Source organism: Sapajus apella, unplaced genomic scaffold, assembly GCF_009761245.1.
Source record: "Sapajus apella isolate SASKATOON/1434 unplaced genomic scaffold, GSC_monkey_1.0 scaffold10, whole genome shotgun sequence".
NCBI classification, from domain to species: domain Eukaryota; kingdom Metazoa; phylum Chordata; class Mammalia; order Primates; family Cebidae; genus Sapajus; species Sapajus apella.
This window is the reverse complement of record NW_022436950.1, coordinates 31733892-31751547: the sequence shown is the minus strand read 5'-3', so window position 1 is coordinate 31751547 and position 17656 is coordinate 31733892. Positions and strand designations below refer to the sequence as shown.

Genomic DNA, 17656 nt, shown 5'->3' with positions numbered 1-17656 from the left:
GAATTGTGAGGCACTTATTTATCCTTTAACATCCACAAAGCTCAGCAAATTTAAATAGCACTTGGGCAGGCGGCAACGCTATGAGCACTAATTCTGATGTATTCCTTCTCGTTTCCCATACGCTTTCCTTCCACTTTCTTCTGTCGTCGTCACACATCCCACAGGGTATTAGGCATTCTTTGAATTACAGGTTATCTCTAAAGCACCTAAAGTTTTTATAAAGAAAGTTTTTATATAAATCTACACTTAAAATGATTAAAACAGGCTAATGGAAAGCACATTGAATTAGGAAGCAGAAAACCTGGGATCTTACTCAAACCTTTTTCCTGGATAAAGTCTGCGGCATTAAGTAATCCATTTAAACCCTCTTTACCTTTTGATACTCCATAAATAAGAGACAATGATACTTGTTCCTCCTACCTCACCAAGATTTTTAAAAATAACCATAAATCAGAAGATATGTGTTAAGTATTCAGAGTCTACAAAAGAAATGTATCCTAGGAAGACTAAGATAGCATTGGATGATGCAACATTTGATATACAGTAAATATTATAGAGTCTTTCAAAGGGGACCTTATGAACAAGGAAGCTGTTGCTATATAATCACATAACAAATAATAATTTTTTAAAAGACAGGTTGGGAAAAAGGAAATAAAACTCCTTACAATTTTCTTTTTTTTTTTTTTTTTTTAATTGAAGTCTGGCTCTGTCACCCAGACTGGAGTGCAATGGTGCAATCTCAGCTCACTGCAACCTCTACCTACCCTATTCAAGCAATTCTTCTGCCTCAGCCTCCCAAGTAACTGGGATTACAGGTGTGAGCCATTCTTCCCAGCTAATTTTTGTATTTTTAGTAGAGACGGGGTTTCGCCATGTTGGCCAGGATGGTCTCCAACTCCTGACCTCAAGCAATCCACCTGCCTCAGCGTCCCAAAGTGCTGGGGTTACAGGTGTGAGCCACTGTGCCTGGCTACATTTTCATTTTTAATGGACTTGACTGATTACTGATTGCTACTGCAACCATTACTTTAAATTTCCTTTTTTTTTTTTTAATTGCATTTTAGGTTTTGGGGTACATTTGAAGAACATGCAAAATTTCCTTTTTTTATACTTACTATATGTCTAAGTTATGATACGAGGTTCAGGACAGAATATCCTGGAGTATTTTCAGCTGAAAGAATTTGAGAAAAATGGCAGAAGCAGAAAGGCCATTCTCATCATACCACTACCCTTCTCTGAAGCAGATGATAACAGCTTCCTGTGAGAGGTGTCCTCCCTATTCCTGGAGGAAAGAAACACCCTTATCTCTGAAGACCCAGAGTCACAGAAAAGAATCTGAACCACCAGGCCTTGCTAAACTCCCCCAGTGCCTTACCATTAGCTCACACACTTTTTGTCCTGTTGTATTTTTTCACGACTCTTCACTATTCAACAAACCTAGCATGAAAATACTCAAGTTTACCCATTTCTTGGGCATCTTCATTTCTTTATGAAGGCTCTCATGTCACATAAAACTTGTATTAAATATGCTTGTATACTTTTCTCTTGTTAATCTGTCTTTTGTTGTGGGGACCTCAGCCATCAACCTTGGATGGGTAGAGGAAAAGACATTTCTTCTTCTCCTACAGTTAAAAACATAAAAATTAGAAAATCTCTGGGAAATATTTTTATATCACCAGCAAGTATCCTGACTGGTCAAAGTGAGGCTTGCCATTAAAAGGAAGTCAGGATTAATCTATTCCTATTATGACCTTTCATTTCCTGCTACATATTATAGTACACAGTAGACATTCAACAAATATGGTTGATGGATGGATGGATTCATTTAACCAGTAATTATCAAGCAAGCACTATCGGGCGGACTGATCCAAGCACTAGGGGAAGTGGGACTTGGTCTCCCTCTCTTATTACAGACTGGACATGTATAAACTCCTGTGCCTATGTGGCCCCATCAGCAATGTGGGGTTTCTAACCCCTAACATCCCCTAGTAATTTTGTTCATTGGAGAGAAAAACTGTCACTATACTCCCGGACTGAAGATTGCTGTCAAACAGTGGTTCTCAATGGGAGGCAATATTGCCCCCTGGAACATCTGGCCATATCAGAATACATCGTTTGTTGTCACACTAGACGGAAGGGTCCTCCTAGCATCTAGTAGGGAGAGGCCACAGATGCTGTTAAATATCCTATAATGCACAGGCAGCTCCCCTATCTCAAACAGAGTTAGCAGTGCTGGGGTTGAGTAGAAAAATGCTCTAAGTTCACACATAAGTGTCACAAAGATCTTTGTGGGGTCACAAGGATGAAGGTCATCAACTTCATGCATAATGATTGAAATGGGAGGGGTCTGACAGATCCAAACTACTTGATAATTTGGTATTTCACAAAATATTGACTAATCTTTGTCATAATAGATATGGCTTACTGTCAAGTGAGATTATTATCTCTTGTTAAAATCCCATGCGTTTGAACTCTGGAAAGTAACAGCACAAGAAAAAAAAAATCAGGGACAGTCTGAAGAACTGTTTGTCACTGTTTACATTTCCCTCTACCCAGGAAGATGAGAAAAATTCTTTGAGCTTTCTAAATGCTTTGCTTGAATAAAGTGAAATCCACATCCACAACATCAAACATGCCAACAAGACATCACTACCTTGAAATCCAAAGAGAAAAACACTTTCAACAAGAACTGTGGAAGCAATAAAACTGAAAAAAGAAGAAGAGAAAAAAAGAACTGTGGAAGCTTAGGGTAGTATAAATGTTTTAAATTATTTTCTTAAAAAAAAAAAAAAAAAAAAAAGCTTATCCTGAAAAATAGTATCCTTAACAAAGGAAGATCAATTCTACATAAGAATTTTAAAAACTCTCAGGTGGAGGTAGAACAAAAGCAAGAAGATATATTTAGACACAAATGCTATAACTGTTTTCCGTTGACAATCATTCCAGAAAATTTCTCCAATTAGGCAAATAAAGGGGTTTTAAAGGCATTCTCAGATGTGCTTATTAGTGTGGATTATTGTTCCTTTTTTGTTTGCAAACAGTGTAAGACAAAATGCAGTTTCATCAGTCGAGTTATTCAAGATAAAAATTTACAAGTTACTTTTTTGGTGAAAATTTTTACTCGCTTTTTAAAATGCAATTTCCACTTTACCTCAAGATAAGTTATGAAATCAGTACTGTAGAAAGGGAGAAAGAAAGCAGACCTGTGGTGCCTTTCCTTTTATTGTCTTTGAGCCAAATCCTTGACATCCATTATTAATATGTTATGTTCACAGTAGATATTATAATCAAAAATCATTTGCCTGATTGTTCCCTTTTTGACTCATAGGTCACAGAGTATCCTATTTATGATTCTGCTTTAGAAAGAAAGTTAGAAAGGCGACAAAACGGCCTCATTGCTTCATTGATTAACAAGCTCAGTTGAGTCTGAGCCCCTGACCTCACTCTTTAGACTTGGTGCAGCAGAGAGAGGGAGCTGGACATTCAGGAAAGGTCTGGATGGAATATTAGCCAAGGACAAAGCACTACACTGGCTCTCGTGTAGCTTAGATACCAAATGGAAAAAAAGATATGAGAATATAATGAAAGCCTAAAAAAATCCATTTCAAACCACTGTAGGGTAGGGTCAAGAGTCCTAAGTAGAGTCCAGACAGGGACATGTGTGACCACTGAAATTAACATCTCTCCTGGCAAGCCCCATTGATTCACTTTGATTGGCACCCAGCTCAACAGCTCATCACAGTGGTTCGAGGCATTCAACCACTGGGCTCCTTCTCCCACCAACTCAGCTGCTCCCCTTGTCCCTCAGCGATTCTTTCTCTGGCCCTGAGAAAGATGACCAAGCAGACACAGCAAAATATGTTTTTAGAGGAAGAGAAGGAGAAAAAGGACGAGACAATGGAAACACTTGTGAAAATATGCTTGGGAGAAAAACAAGCCTGGACTTCTAGACTGATGCTGTTTTGTTTCTAAATAAACCTTTGAAGAATACTATAAAATAGTAGCTAATATTGAGTGCTTACAATGTGCGAAGCTCTTTCTAAATACTTTTTATATGTTAGCACCATCTTCACATTGGCCTCTTTAGTTTGGACACTTACTGCCCCACTTGTCAGATGGGGAAAGTGGGACACACACCCTTGGTTACACAGCTAGTAAATGGCAGACCTGGAAGAGGAACCCAGGAAGCCTGACTTCATAGCCCATGCATGCTCCTCACTGTCTTCTGTGTCTCTTGTCTATCCAATGCCTATGCTGGATGGCCATTGCTATGGCACATGTTTTATAGAGAGAAAATGAGAAGCAAAAAAAGCTGTGATTATCCACAACCCTGATGCTACGAAAACCCAAGTATCTAATGCCTCAATTGTTTTTCTGCACAGGGAATATTTAACCAAATACTTTGACGAAAATAGCCCTGAAACAAAATCCAGTGTAGCAGGTACATTAACAGCACGAAAAATAGAAAGCAAAACACACATGAAGAATTATGCTCCTCTTATCAGTTGGCTTGTTCTCTAATCATTCCATATATATGGCTGTCTGAAATTGCAACTATAAATCCCCCAAGAACAGGAATATATATTTCTTTTTAAATATCACAGAACATCAACATGTAGCATGCTTGATAATTACTGGTTAAGTGAATCCATTCATCAATCAACCACATTTGTTCAATGTCTACCATGTACTATAATATACAGCAGGAAATGAAAGATCATAACAGAAATAGATTAACCCTGACTTTCTTTTGATGGCAAACAGGATAACATAAATACTTTTAAAATAAAAAATAAAAGCATTCTCCCCTTCTTTCTTATCAAGAGAACTCAGATCCATTTAGGGTGGCAAAGTACTCGGTCTAAAAACCCTACCCTAACCTGAATTCCCTTATGGTTAGAGGAGGCCATGGAATCAGTGCTGGCTGATTAAATGTAAGCAAAAAAATCACAGGGTGGAGCTTCCAGGAAATCTTTTGAAAAAGGCACCAGCTCTGCAGGTCTCTGCCTCTCATCCTACTACTTCATGCCTGGAGCATAAACACATAGTTGAGTTTCTATGACTGTGGAGAGGCAGAAAGGACCCCAGGCCTTCAGGGACCTCAGATGCCATCTGCCCTGGCCTGGCCCACTCTGGGTTCATGTCACATGAGGAAAATATCCACCTTCCTCGTATTAGCCTAGGAAGCCAGGTTTCTCTTCCATGCTGCTGAACACAACCGTAATTGCTCACGACTGCTTACCTGGTCTGTCCTCCCTCGCCCTTGCTGGCTTTGAGAAGCACAGGTCTCCTAATTCTTTATATACGGCCACAGGCAAAGATATTTTTAAAAGGGAAAGAATAACTCAAGGAGATACAATAAAACATTACTAATTGCACATTATATAACTTTTATAGGTTTGATTATTTTTGGAAATTATTTGGAAGAAAAACATTAGATATTTTATACCACTTTTTTCTTCAAGGTCCCCATCTGTTTATTTTTTACACCTCATTTTGATGAAATCACTGTTCATGTTATTTGCCTCTTAAAGTTTCTCTCATATGAAGTTTTTGAATGATCTCCCTCCAGATGTTTCTAATTTAATTACTATTTCTTATTGATTTTAATTACTATTTCTTGTTCTAAAACTAAACTGTACCATGACATCTAGGATCTTCTAGATAAAATTAGATTTGAAACATTATGTAGTTTATTCTTAGAGTTGAAATCAAGTCTTCATATAACTTCTAAGGTACTTATTGAAAGGACTGCTCAAAAAAAATTGCTAAAGGAATCAACTTGTTCTCTCAGATGTTTAAATAGTATCCTAGTCATCACTTAAACAACGTTGCATAGTTAGCCTTGTACTCATATAGCATAAGCAAACGTATTTAGGTCAACCTCAATATTTTTTGGAACTGTACATATTTTTTCGCTTCACAGAAGTACCTCACAAACTTGATATGTTGATATGCCATCTGCTAGCTTTACAGTCTCAGTTATTCATATATCTCACGTCAAAACACCACCTCACTTTGCTTAATTGCCTCATAATTGAGAGAAAAGTTTCTTTCAGATTGGGGGTTATTGGAATGACCTGTTTTATTTACTCCCAAACATTAATACTCTTCATCTTTCAGTGTGAGGATCTAATTTTTAACTTGGTTAAAAGTTACTTTAGAAAATGTTCAAAAATAAACGTATCAGATGAAGAACCAAACTCAGAAAAACTTGCCTGGCACTTACTCAAGTTATGCAAACTCATAAATAACTAGGAGATGAAGTTTGGTACGGATGAATTGCTGCATAGCATGGGAAATTTATTTTCTAGGGCAGTCTCTGGCTTTTAGAAGCCTAAATTACATACATCTCTTAAATACAAATGACTGCCCCAGCCAGTGGGCTCCAAAAACTTCCCTTTCCTCTTCAATGTCATTATCTAGAATTTCTTGCTCCTGTCTTTCCTCTCTCCTCCTCTTCCCCAACTATAACTCTTGTGCTACTGAGGGCCCAATCTGCCGAGGCAGCAGAGAAGGAAACAAATGTGAGACAGGAATAAAGAGTTGACCTTCATTACTCATTTCTTCTGTCCCTTCTATGCTTTATAACTTCTCAAATCACCTGTTGAGGGCAGAGGGGTCCTCCTTATGACTGCATACAACCTGCTTCATGATCTGGTTTCTAGGCATTTTTTTCTAGTGTCATTGCCTAAAAAGTTGACCAATTCCTAGTAGGAACCCTACCCAGGTCAGTGTGAGCATCAGCCCAGTGTGGGTCTTGCTCCTCCCTGACCTCCTGGGATGAACACTCTTCCCATGTGGCGTTTCCTCATTTTACATCTTCCTGACTACACAGTGAGCAACTTGAGAGCAGGAAATGTCATTCATTTTTTATATCTTCAGGGACCAGGAGGCTTGCTCAGTGTCTAGTGCTAAACTGGCTCAAAAAAAAAAAAAAAAGAAAAGAAAGAAAGAAAATAGGGAGTGCTTAAAAAATATCTGCTGTAGCATTAGTAAATGGCCCTGGCACCTCTCCAAGTGCCTCATCCCAGAGACCCTACTTTAGCCCTCACCCTATGCGCTCCCCACCAGAAGTTATTCTTACATTGTAAAGAAGGAAGATGAAGTTAATTGAGTTGATACAGTTGTAGATAATAGCCAACATTTAGTCAGTCTTTATGTTGTCTAGATACTATTGTAAATATGCTACATCTATTGTGACCTTTAATTCTTGAATCAACCCTCTGAAGTCTCGGTGTTCTTCCTGAGTTAGAACTCCAGAACATATGTTCTCTACTCCATTGATAGCCACTGACAGAATATTGCCAGGCATTAAAAAATAAGTGTGACCACTGGCATTCCCACCACTACTGCTAGAGAGTACATCCTTCACTGTTGCCAGAGAGTGCATCCTCCATGTCTCTGTGGCTCTGGGGTGGAGTGTGTTGTGCTTAACTGCAAAGAAGGTAGGGAAAGCAAGTTCCTGACATTTTCAACTTTAAGAATGAGCAGAGCCTGAGTCTCCCACTGAGACTCATGAGGTGAAGGATTCCCCAAACACCAAAAGGGGAGTCAGACGCTAAACAGCTAAGAAATGCCACAACATTTTTTTGTTGTTGTTCTTTCCTGTCCTTTTTGTTATTGTTGTTGCTTTACCTTTATTTTGCCTTTATGCTGGCATTCTGAAATGTAGACAAATGAGCTAGTGCCTAAATGCAATGGAAGACTACAGGAAACCAGCACAAAGCTAAAAAAGGACCAACCCATGGATAAGTGAGGACCTTATATTTTTGCAACAATTGTGTTGTCCTTCAGACTACTGATATTTGTACCATTCACATGGATGACTGTGTGACACGAAGAGATGTGATTGTTGAGGTGTTAGTTTTCAAAAAAAGAACCAGATATGAAAAAAATAATAAGTGTGACAATAGGTAGGAGCATAGAGAATACAAAGAGAAAAAGTATACGTGCCTATAATCTATAGCTGTTGAAACATATCAATGTAACAAGAACTGAAAAAGAATGCCCAAAAAACAAGAGCACTTGGGTTGGAATGATGAGAAGTCTTTTTAAATATGTTATTCTTGTTTAAAAAAGCTTACAATTCAAATGTGCTTTTAATGAGCTGGATGTATGTTTCAATGAATATCAGAACCAACAGTTAGTGGAGGCTCTTAGAGAATGCTTGAAATTCTTAATTCTCCTTTGCTTTTTATTTTTAGTCTTTGCCTTCTTTGCCAAATCCCCAAGCTGAGTGCTCATTTCAGATGCTGAGAAGCATGGAAGTGGGGGAAGGAGAACGAGCACTTGTTGAGACGGGTAGGGAAGGACAACTAATGTAGCTTTCATCCTGTGTAAAATGTATATAAACACATCTTCAATCTTTCTTTCAAACCAAACCCTCAGCCCCATCCAGAAGGAAATTACAGAGTCACCAGCAACTACTGTGTCACGAGCATCTACTGTGTTGCAGGCTCTAGGAGGCTCCATGGCACAATGGCTTTTTCCACAGTGGAACAGAAGAGATAAGTCAGGTTAGAAACCATGTAGCAGTAAACAAGGAGATAAAAGAAGTCTTAGCAGAAAATCTGTGAGAGATGACTCCAAAGCTGATCGAGAAGCAAGAGTTATTCCAACTAGCCCAGGTGCAGCGGCTCACACCTGTAATCCCAGCACTTTGGGATGCCGAGGCAGGCAGAACGCTTGAGGTCAAGAGTTCAAGACCAGCCTGAGCAACATAGTGAAACCTCGTCTCTATAAAAAAATACAAAAATTATCCAGGCACTGTGGCATGTGCCCATAATCCCAGCTACACAGGAGGCTGAGTCACAAGAATCCTTGAACCTTGGAGTCAAAGGTTGCAGTGAGCTGACTAAGATCAACTGGATGACAGCAAAACTCTGTTTGGGGAAAAAAAAAAATAAAGAATTATTCCAAATCAGGGATTTGGGCTGGGAGGTTTGGCGCCTCCCAGATCTCTATATCTCCTGACCCCTAATTCCCCAACCATCCACCTACCCCAGGCTATCCTATCGGAGAGGGATTCTACCCTAGCCAACCTCAATTGGTTCAGGCATATGAGAATCTCCTATCCTAATAAGAGGCTGGAAAGGAAAGTAGAGGAAGGATCAGACCAGGTCTGCCAGAGAGAGGGTATGTTCCTGGCTCTCTAATTCAGAACAAACTTTCCCAATGAACTACCTCTCAACCTTGCTGATTTCTTACCATTGGTTAGGCAGGTTGTAAAGTTAATAGAGTTCCGTGAGCTGCGCAGATGGGCCTAGTCTAGGCATTTAGGCAATGTGCTTAACTGTTGCTGTAAGAAAACCCATGGTAAGCACCTAGCAATCAATCACCAGTGAACAATTGGAACCCAGCTCCTCATAACCAGGCACTGTCCATATAGACAACGTGAGCAAAGGGTTAGGGGTCATTGTCCAAAGGCTTAATTCATTTTCAGTTGTGGTATTCTATTATGTGAATTAATGTTTCTATTCATTGGTATTTATTACTATTACTATTCATGCAGAGAGTTTTAATTTCTTTTGTCACTATCATTTTTATTGGACTTCTTTTCTTGCCATATTCTTTTGTCCAGCTTAAGCAGAACTTAACTAGGTTTTTTTTTTAATTCAAATTTTTAAAGTAGATAAATATTACAAATATAGTTAAAGCCTTCCAAGACCCCTCCCGAATTTTATTATCTCATTCTTCATGGGTAACCATTGTCCTCAGTGTGGTGCTTCTCATTCCATGCATGACTGTATAATTTCACTACATATGTATGTGCTCATTAACAACGTGTATTTTTGCTTTCCATGTTTTCAAACTTTACACAAATGGTACACTGGCCAGGCACAGTGGCTCATGCCTATAATCCCAGCACTTTGGGAGGTCGAGGTGAGAGGATCACTTGAAGCCAGGAGTTTAAGGCCAGCCTGGCCAACATGGTGAAACTCCATCTCTGCTAAAAATATAAAAATTAGCTGGGCCTGGTAGTGCACACCTGACATCCCTGCTACTTGGGAGTCTGAGGCAGGAGAATCGCCTGAACCTGGGAGGAGGAGGTTGCAGGGAGCCGAGATCATGTCACTGCACTCCAGCCTGGGTGACAGAGCAAGACTGTCTCAAAAATGATAATAATTTTTTAATAAAATAAATGGTACACAGAACTTGAATCTCTTACTGTTTGCTCACCATTGTTTTTGAGATATTCATGTTTACATGGCTCTAGTTAATTCATTTTTAGTTGTAGCATTCTATTATGTAAATTATATGTTTCTATTCATTGGTATTCTATTGCTATTACTATTCATTTCAGTCTTGAATTGTGGTCCTCAATTGTATAACTATATCATAATCATTTTAAATTCTCCCAAGGAAAAGAATAAGTGGATGACAGAATGTGAGCATTTTTAACTTTAAAGAGAAATGTAGTAATATTTAATAATCAAGCCAATTTATACAATTTATACTTCTACTAACAGAGGTTGAGAGTTCCCAATGTTTCATATTCTCAGAAACACTTGTTATTGTCAAAGTTTTCAATTTTTGCCCATGTGATGGAGGTAATATTTAATCTCATTTTTATCATGACCTATATACACAGATTGAAAACTTTTTTTCAAAAAGAGCTTATAAGTCAGTGGTTCTCCAAGTGTGTTCTGGGGACCTCTGAAATCTGTTCAGGTAGTAACTGAGGTCAAAACTATTTCATAATAATACCAAGATGTCATTAGCCTTTTTAACTCTCATTCTTTCACAAGTGTACAGTGGAGTTTCCCAGAGGCTATCTGACTTGTGACATGTGATATTGCAGCAGACTGAGAGCAGAAGCAGGTATGGGGATCTGGCTGTCTTTTATTAAGCCAAACACTAAGGGGATTTGAAAAAATGTAAAGCAATGCCACTAGAATTATTTTTGTTTTGGAAGGATTAACTATGTTTTATTTTTAAATCATATGTTAACATATAATGGGTCTTTTATTGTTCTTATATGAATTAATAAATACTTCTAAATATTTCAGTTTTAATTTCTAATGTGGTAAATATTACTAGATATACATACAAACAAGGGCTCTTTGGGGTCCTTAATAATATTTTAAGAGTATAAAGGAGCACATCCGAGACCAAAAAGTTGGAAAATTGCTGTTACAGGTCGTATTCTTTTATCATCATTCCTGCTCAAATAAATGGCAACTGACATTTAGAGAGTGCTGTGTGCAGAAGGGGCATCATGCTAAGTGCCCGAGAGTCACTTTTCCTCTAACTTTTATGATACTCTTGTAAGCAGGTATGATCAGCTCCACATGCAGGAGAGTAAGCTGAGGCTTGGAGCAGCTAGGTAGAGGATCAGGGACACACATCCAGCAAGGGAAGCCATCCCAGCTACTGTCCTCCCATCCTCTCCAGTTTTCATCTTAGTCATTCTCTGAGTCAGCCAACTTGAAGCCATCTATACTTCTTTGACTCCTTCCTCTCCTTTTTTCTTGAAATTATCTCTATTTCCTTCGGAAAGCAGCAGAGGAACTCAAGGCTTGGACACTGGGTTCCTGGAGCTGCAGCAGCCAATAAGCACGGCGAGGTCCCAGGCTTCCAGGCAATAGACTCAGGAGTCAAGGGGGATGTGCAAGAGGAAACTCAGGAAACAGACCCTCCAAAACTGCAGCGATGGGGTAATAATAACAGTAACATTTATTGGGCGCTTACCATGGGAAAGGCACTATTTTAAATACTTTGTGGGTATTAACTTATTTAATCCTCATCTGAACCCAGTGAGATAAGTACTTGTCTTACACATGGGGAAACTGGAGGTCAGAAGTCTGAAGTGGACTTCACTGGGCCAAAATCAAGGGCTGTTGGCAGGGCCGTGCTTTCTTTGGAAACTCTAGAGAACAATCTGTGTCCTTGCTTTTCTGGCTTCTAGAGATTACCTACACTCTTTTGGTTCGTGGCTCCTTCCTCTAGCTTCAAAGCCAGTAGCACAGCATTGCTTCTCTCACTTTGTTTTTTGTTTTTCTTTTTGTTTTTGAGACAGGGTCTCACTCTGTCACTTAGGCGGGAATGCAGTGGCACAATCTTGACTCACTGCAACCTCCACCTCGCAGGTTCAAGCAATCCTCCCACCTCAGCCTCCCAAGAGGCTGGAACTACAGGTGCCACTACACCCAGATAATTTTTGTATTTTTTGTAGAGATGGGGTTTCGCCATGTTGCCCAAGCTGGTCTTGAACTGCTGGGCTCCAGTGATCCTCCCACCTCAGCCTCCCAAAGTGCTGAGATTATAGGCGTGAGCCACTGCACCCAGCCAGCATTCCCTCTCTGACGCCTGTGTCTGTCCTTAAATCTCCTCCCTCCTCCAACGCAATGCCTTCCTCTTATAAGAACCCTTGTGATTCCATGTGTCCCACCTGGACAATCCAAGCTATTTGCTCATCTCAAGATCCTTAACTTGAACACATTTGCAAAGTGTCTTTTGCCATGTTAGGTAACATATTCACCGGTTCTGGGGATTAGGATGTGGACATCCTGGGTTGGGGGTGGAGAGAGCATTATTCAGTCATTTAACTAATCCTGGCTGATATTTATTGACAGTCTACCATGTACACCCTTCTAGGCACTAGGGAGGTAGTGATAAATAAGATCTGAAGACTGCAGAGGAGTCAACCAAGTGAAACAGCATGAGGGAAAATTTGTGCTCTAGGCAGAAAGAGCAGCATAGACCCAGCAGGTCCCTCCAGAGCATGGGATTCAGCCTGTCTATAAAGAAGCGGCTAGCCCTGGCTGCATATTAGGATCCGCTGGGGAGATTCTTTACCAATGCCTCTTCTGCCCCTGTCCCTGCTCGCAAGTTTTGACATCAGAGATGGGATCTGGACAGCTATCTGGTATTCTAACATGTAGCCAGGAGAAAAATCACTGATCATCAGAGTGGCTTGAAAGGACACAGGAGCCTAAGGCCAGGCGCAGTGGCTCACACTTGTAATCCCAGCACTTTGGGAGGCCAAGGAGGGCAGACCACTTCAGGTCAGTAGTTCAAGACCAGCCTCGACAACATGGCAAAAACCCGTCTCTTCTAAAAATACAAAAATTAGCCATGCATGGTGGCTCACACCTGCAGTCCCAGCTACTCAGGAGGTTGAGGGACAAGAATCACTTGAACCTTAGGTGGCAAAGGTTGCAGTTAGCCGAGATTGCTCCACTGCACTCCAGCCTGGGCAACAGAGTGAGACTCCATCTCAAGGGCACCGGTGCCTAGACATGGGGCTGGAGAGAAAAGCAAGAGCCAGCTCATGAAAAATCTTGTAACCCAAGAATATAGCTCTTACCCGAAGGGTTTAATCAAAGGGGCAACATGATCAGGTTTGTTCTCTACAAAGACCCTCTTACTGCACAATGTGAAGAGAGTGGAGGAGGGCAAGGGAGAAACCAGAAAATGATGGAGACTGGATTTAGCATAGATCTAGTGGGAATGGATGAAGTCAAGTCACAGACAGGCAGGAAGCAAAGATAGGAATGGTTTCTGGAATGCCTAGAATTATTGCCACAGCCTCCTAACTGGATTTCCCAACCCCATGCTTTTTTCCTTCTGATCAACCCTGTGCATCACCAGCAAATTTACTCATCCTGAAATACCACTTATTGTATTAAGGAGTACTAGGCAGCCTAGTAATTAAGTGTATTTGCCCTTGGACCAAACAGCCTGGATTCAAATCCTACCTCAGCCACTTTACTGTGCCCCATTTCTTCATCCATAACATGTGATACCAAAAATAGTGTTTATATCACAGGGTTGCTTTGAGTCATTGTAGGAGCACTTCTATAATTACCTGTGTATGGTAATCATTTCAAAAAAATTCATTATTGAAACATTTTCAATATAAAACCTGCTGTTTTCCATTTACCGGAATGCCAAGGTCTGCTTGTCCAGATTCTCACCCTTTGGGTCCACCCTGCTACTCAGCCTTGTTGTAATTCTGTCCCCAAAATATGTCATACAAACACACCAGATACTGCACCTTTATGCCTGGGTCGTGCTGCTTTCCTCATTTTGAATGCCTTTATTTTTCCCTGCTACCCTCCCCAATCCTTCTGTCCCTTAAATGCTTATCATTACTTCCAGAAAAGTGACTCCCAATGCAGTGACTGGTGACCATATGACCATACCCGGTATAATCATCTTCCCCCAAGGAGCACTGCCTGTCATTCCTACCAGGAGGCTATCATTCCAAATAACTCACAAAGTCACTCACGCTCGTAACTGTCACTGCTATCTAAATGCTAAGCACTCACAGAAGGCCCAGAGCATAAACTTGTCTTTCCCATGCTTTGTGGAGCACCATGGATGCCCCCAGAAGCCCATAAATAAAAAACAACTTTGCTACGAGTTAAGTTTTCATGAGGACTGTCAGCTGTGAAATATTTAGAGGCTTTCTTGGCTTATTAAACCAAACCAATGTTGTGTATTACAAAGAGATAGGACCAAAAATACATGAATTAATTGACCAAAATATATTTTAGCATTTGTCCTTACAGGAGAAACGAAGTCCTACCCCAAGCAGGACTTCACGAAGCATGCATGTCCTTGTTTGCCTCTCGTCCTTTCATTTTTACAGATTTCTTGAGGCATGGATGACACACAATAGACTATGCAATATTAAACTGCACAATTTGATAAATCTCATGTCCTTTTAACCACAAAGCTTTATAACAACCAGCATTTATATTAGACTACTTAAAATTATCTTCTATTTTCAAACATGAGAGTGTAATATTAAAATCCGAGTTTGCCTACAATAAGCCTTCCATACCTATAAGTTACTAAAAATTTCCCTTGGCTGGGAAAATGTGTTCCAGAATTTGAAATTCAGAAACCAAAAGGATTTTTCGTTTCAATGAAAAATGATAGGCACAGTGGCTCATACCTGTAATCCCAACATTTCGGGAGCCCAAGGCAGGTGGATTGCTTGAAGCCAGAAATTCAAGACTAGCCTGGGCAACATAGCAAGATCCCCATCTCTACAAAAAAAAATGTTAGAAAATTAACTGAGCGTGGTGACATGTGCCTGTAGTAATGGCTACTTGAGAAGCTAAAGTGGGAGGATCCCTTGAACCCAAAAGTCTGAAGCAGCAGTGAGTATGGAGTATGATTGCATCACTGCACTGCAGCCTGGGTGACACAGTGAAACCTTGTCTCAAAAAAGAAATGAAAAGAGACAGTGGGACGTCCGGCTTCTGAGCAGTAACCTTTGTTGCGCTAAAGACGAAAAAGAATTAAATATGGGTGATGATGAGAAAGGCAAGAGGATTTTTATTCAGAAGTGTTCCCAATGTCACACCGTGGAAAAGGAAGGCAAGCACAAGACTGGACCTAATCTCCATGGTATCTTTGGGCGGAAGACAGGTCAGGCCTCTGGATTCACTTACACTGAAGCCAATAAGAACAAAGGCATCATCTGGGGAGATGTACACTGATGGAATATTTGGAGAATCCCAAGAAGTATATCCCTGGAACAAAAATGATCTTTGTCGGCATTAAGAAGGGAGAAAGGGAAGACTTAATAGCTAATCTCAAAAAAGCTACTAATGAGTAATAATTGGCCACTGCCTTATTTATTACAAAACAAATGTCTCATGACTTTTTTATGTGTACCATACTTTAATAGATCTCATACCACCAGAATTTACATCATGAATGACAGAATATTTTGTTGGGCAGTCCTGATTTAAAGCTAAGACTGGCTTGTGGTTAAATGAGTATGTTCAGTTTTTGGATTTTAATAGTAATTCCAATTTAGTAAATTCTATCACTGTTTACCCCTTCTAAAGATATGATTAGACTTCATTAGTAATGTTAAATTTTTCGCAAAGATGGTGAGTGCCATCTTAAAACTTACTGGAGATTGGTTTTATATTTAGATTTATATAACTGGTTATGTGAATATATTTAAATATGGGGGAAATTCCTTCACTGTCTCAGAACCAAGGAAGATTCACCTGTGTTTTGTGTTCATTTGCCTCTTAAAGGCAAGGGTTGAAGATAAATGGGTAGCAATGGCTATTTTATATTTTTGGCCTTAACTATGCCCATCTAATTAGAATTTCCTGTATTTAAAATGGTTCCTTTTACTTATTGAAAGGCATTTTGTGTGGTTTATGTGTAATATCAAAAATTATTTAACACTTCACACATTTTATAGATGATCTATAAGGTCACATGCTTTTAAAATAGTAGCCAATTAAACTTCACTCTTGGATTCTTTACAATCTAAGTCAAACTAAGTTATAATTTAGGATTGTCTTTAAACAGCCATTCAGAAACAAAACTGTACAACTGCTATGTATTTGTGATTGGGAATGGTGCTTTTGCCAACTTAAAATGATTAAAGTAGAGGAGATGTACACAAATTTAAAAATGATGTGTGATCATAAGACTTAAGATAATTAAAAAGAAAACCACAGATCATAAAAAAAAAAAAGAAAGAAAGAAATGAAAAGAAAAAAAAAATGATCATTTTGAATTTTAAACCAAGACATTACAGGCACCCAATTTAATTTTTTCTGGAAATAAAAGATTTTCTGTAAATTGGGCCTCTTATTAACTATCATCTGTCTATAGATTGAACTCAGTTTGGTAGAGATTGTTTAGAGACAGATGTTAACTTCTGTCTTCTCAGGGAGGTTGAGAGTGAGAGAGTGCATTGAAGTAGCCCCATGCCTGAGACTCAGGCAAATGTTCAGAGTGAGGCTGAATGCTCACTTCTCATCCATTCATTCAACCAGTATTTACTGGCCCCTGCATTTTACTGGGCTAGGTGGCACCCCACCAGTAGCTTACACACTATTTTGAGAGATAAGATACAAATTGTCAACCCCTGCAGTGACCCAGCAGGCAGCTGCAGCCTGCTCTGGACCTGAACTAGCCCTGACTAGCATGACTTTATCAATGTAGGAAGCCAGCTGCAGGTGGCTGGGAAGGGGGTGTCGGTGGTGGCGGGGGACCCAAAGTACTACATACACACTTCCCCTGCCCTGCTGTGATGGCCCAGTCTATGTGGTTTGGTTTCCGAGTCTGTTTCCTAGACTCTCAACTTCTTGGTATTTTTTCCTGAGAATATTCCTACTGGAACTGAAATCTTTTCCAGAATCCTTGCCTGTCAGATGAGTCCCAATTGTCAGTGCCATTCCCCAGGAGCTGGCCTTTATTTCCTAAGCCCATAGCTGCTGGCTAATGTTCAGCCTGTCTATAAAGCAGTGGCTAGCCCCAGCTACATATTAGGATCAGCTGGGGGAGATTCTTTTCCAAAGCCTCATCTGCCCCTGCCCCTGCCTCCAAGTTGTGACATCAGAGGTGGGACGTGGACATCTATCTAGTGTTCTAATGTGCAGCCAGAAGAATCACTGATCAGGAGAGTGGCATGAACAGACACAGGTGCCTAAGACTGGGCGCAGTGGCTCATGCCTGTAATCCCAGCACTTTGGGAGGCCAAGGCAGACAGATCACTTGAGGTCAGGAGTTTGAGACCAGCCTGGCCAACATGGTGAAATTCCATCACTTCAAAAAACATAAAAATTAGCCAGGCATGGTGGCACTGCTTTGAGTGGAGTTTGTATCCAAAATCCATGCAACTGTAAATGGACGTTGTATCCAAACTTGCCTGACCATTAAATGT

General features: G+C 40.0%; 1 long non-coding RNA gene and 1 pseudogene across 1 annotated transcript; both read left to right on the top strand.

The window, feature by feature from the left end:
* The first annotated feature begins 1819 nt into the window (after positions 1-1819).
* On the top strand, positions 1820-16450 carry LOC116551882. Its single transcript, XR_004269099.1, has 3 exons — positions 1820-1832; positions 5184-5191; positions 15703-16450. It is a non-coding gene; the product is annotated as an uncharacterized LOC116551882 (long non-coding RNA).
* On the top strand, positions 15227-15607 carry LOC116551881 (annotated as a pseudogene).
* Positions 16451-17656: the final 1206 nt, after the last annotated feature.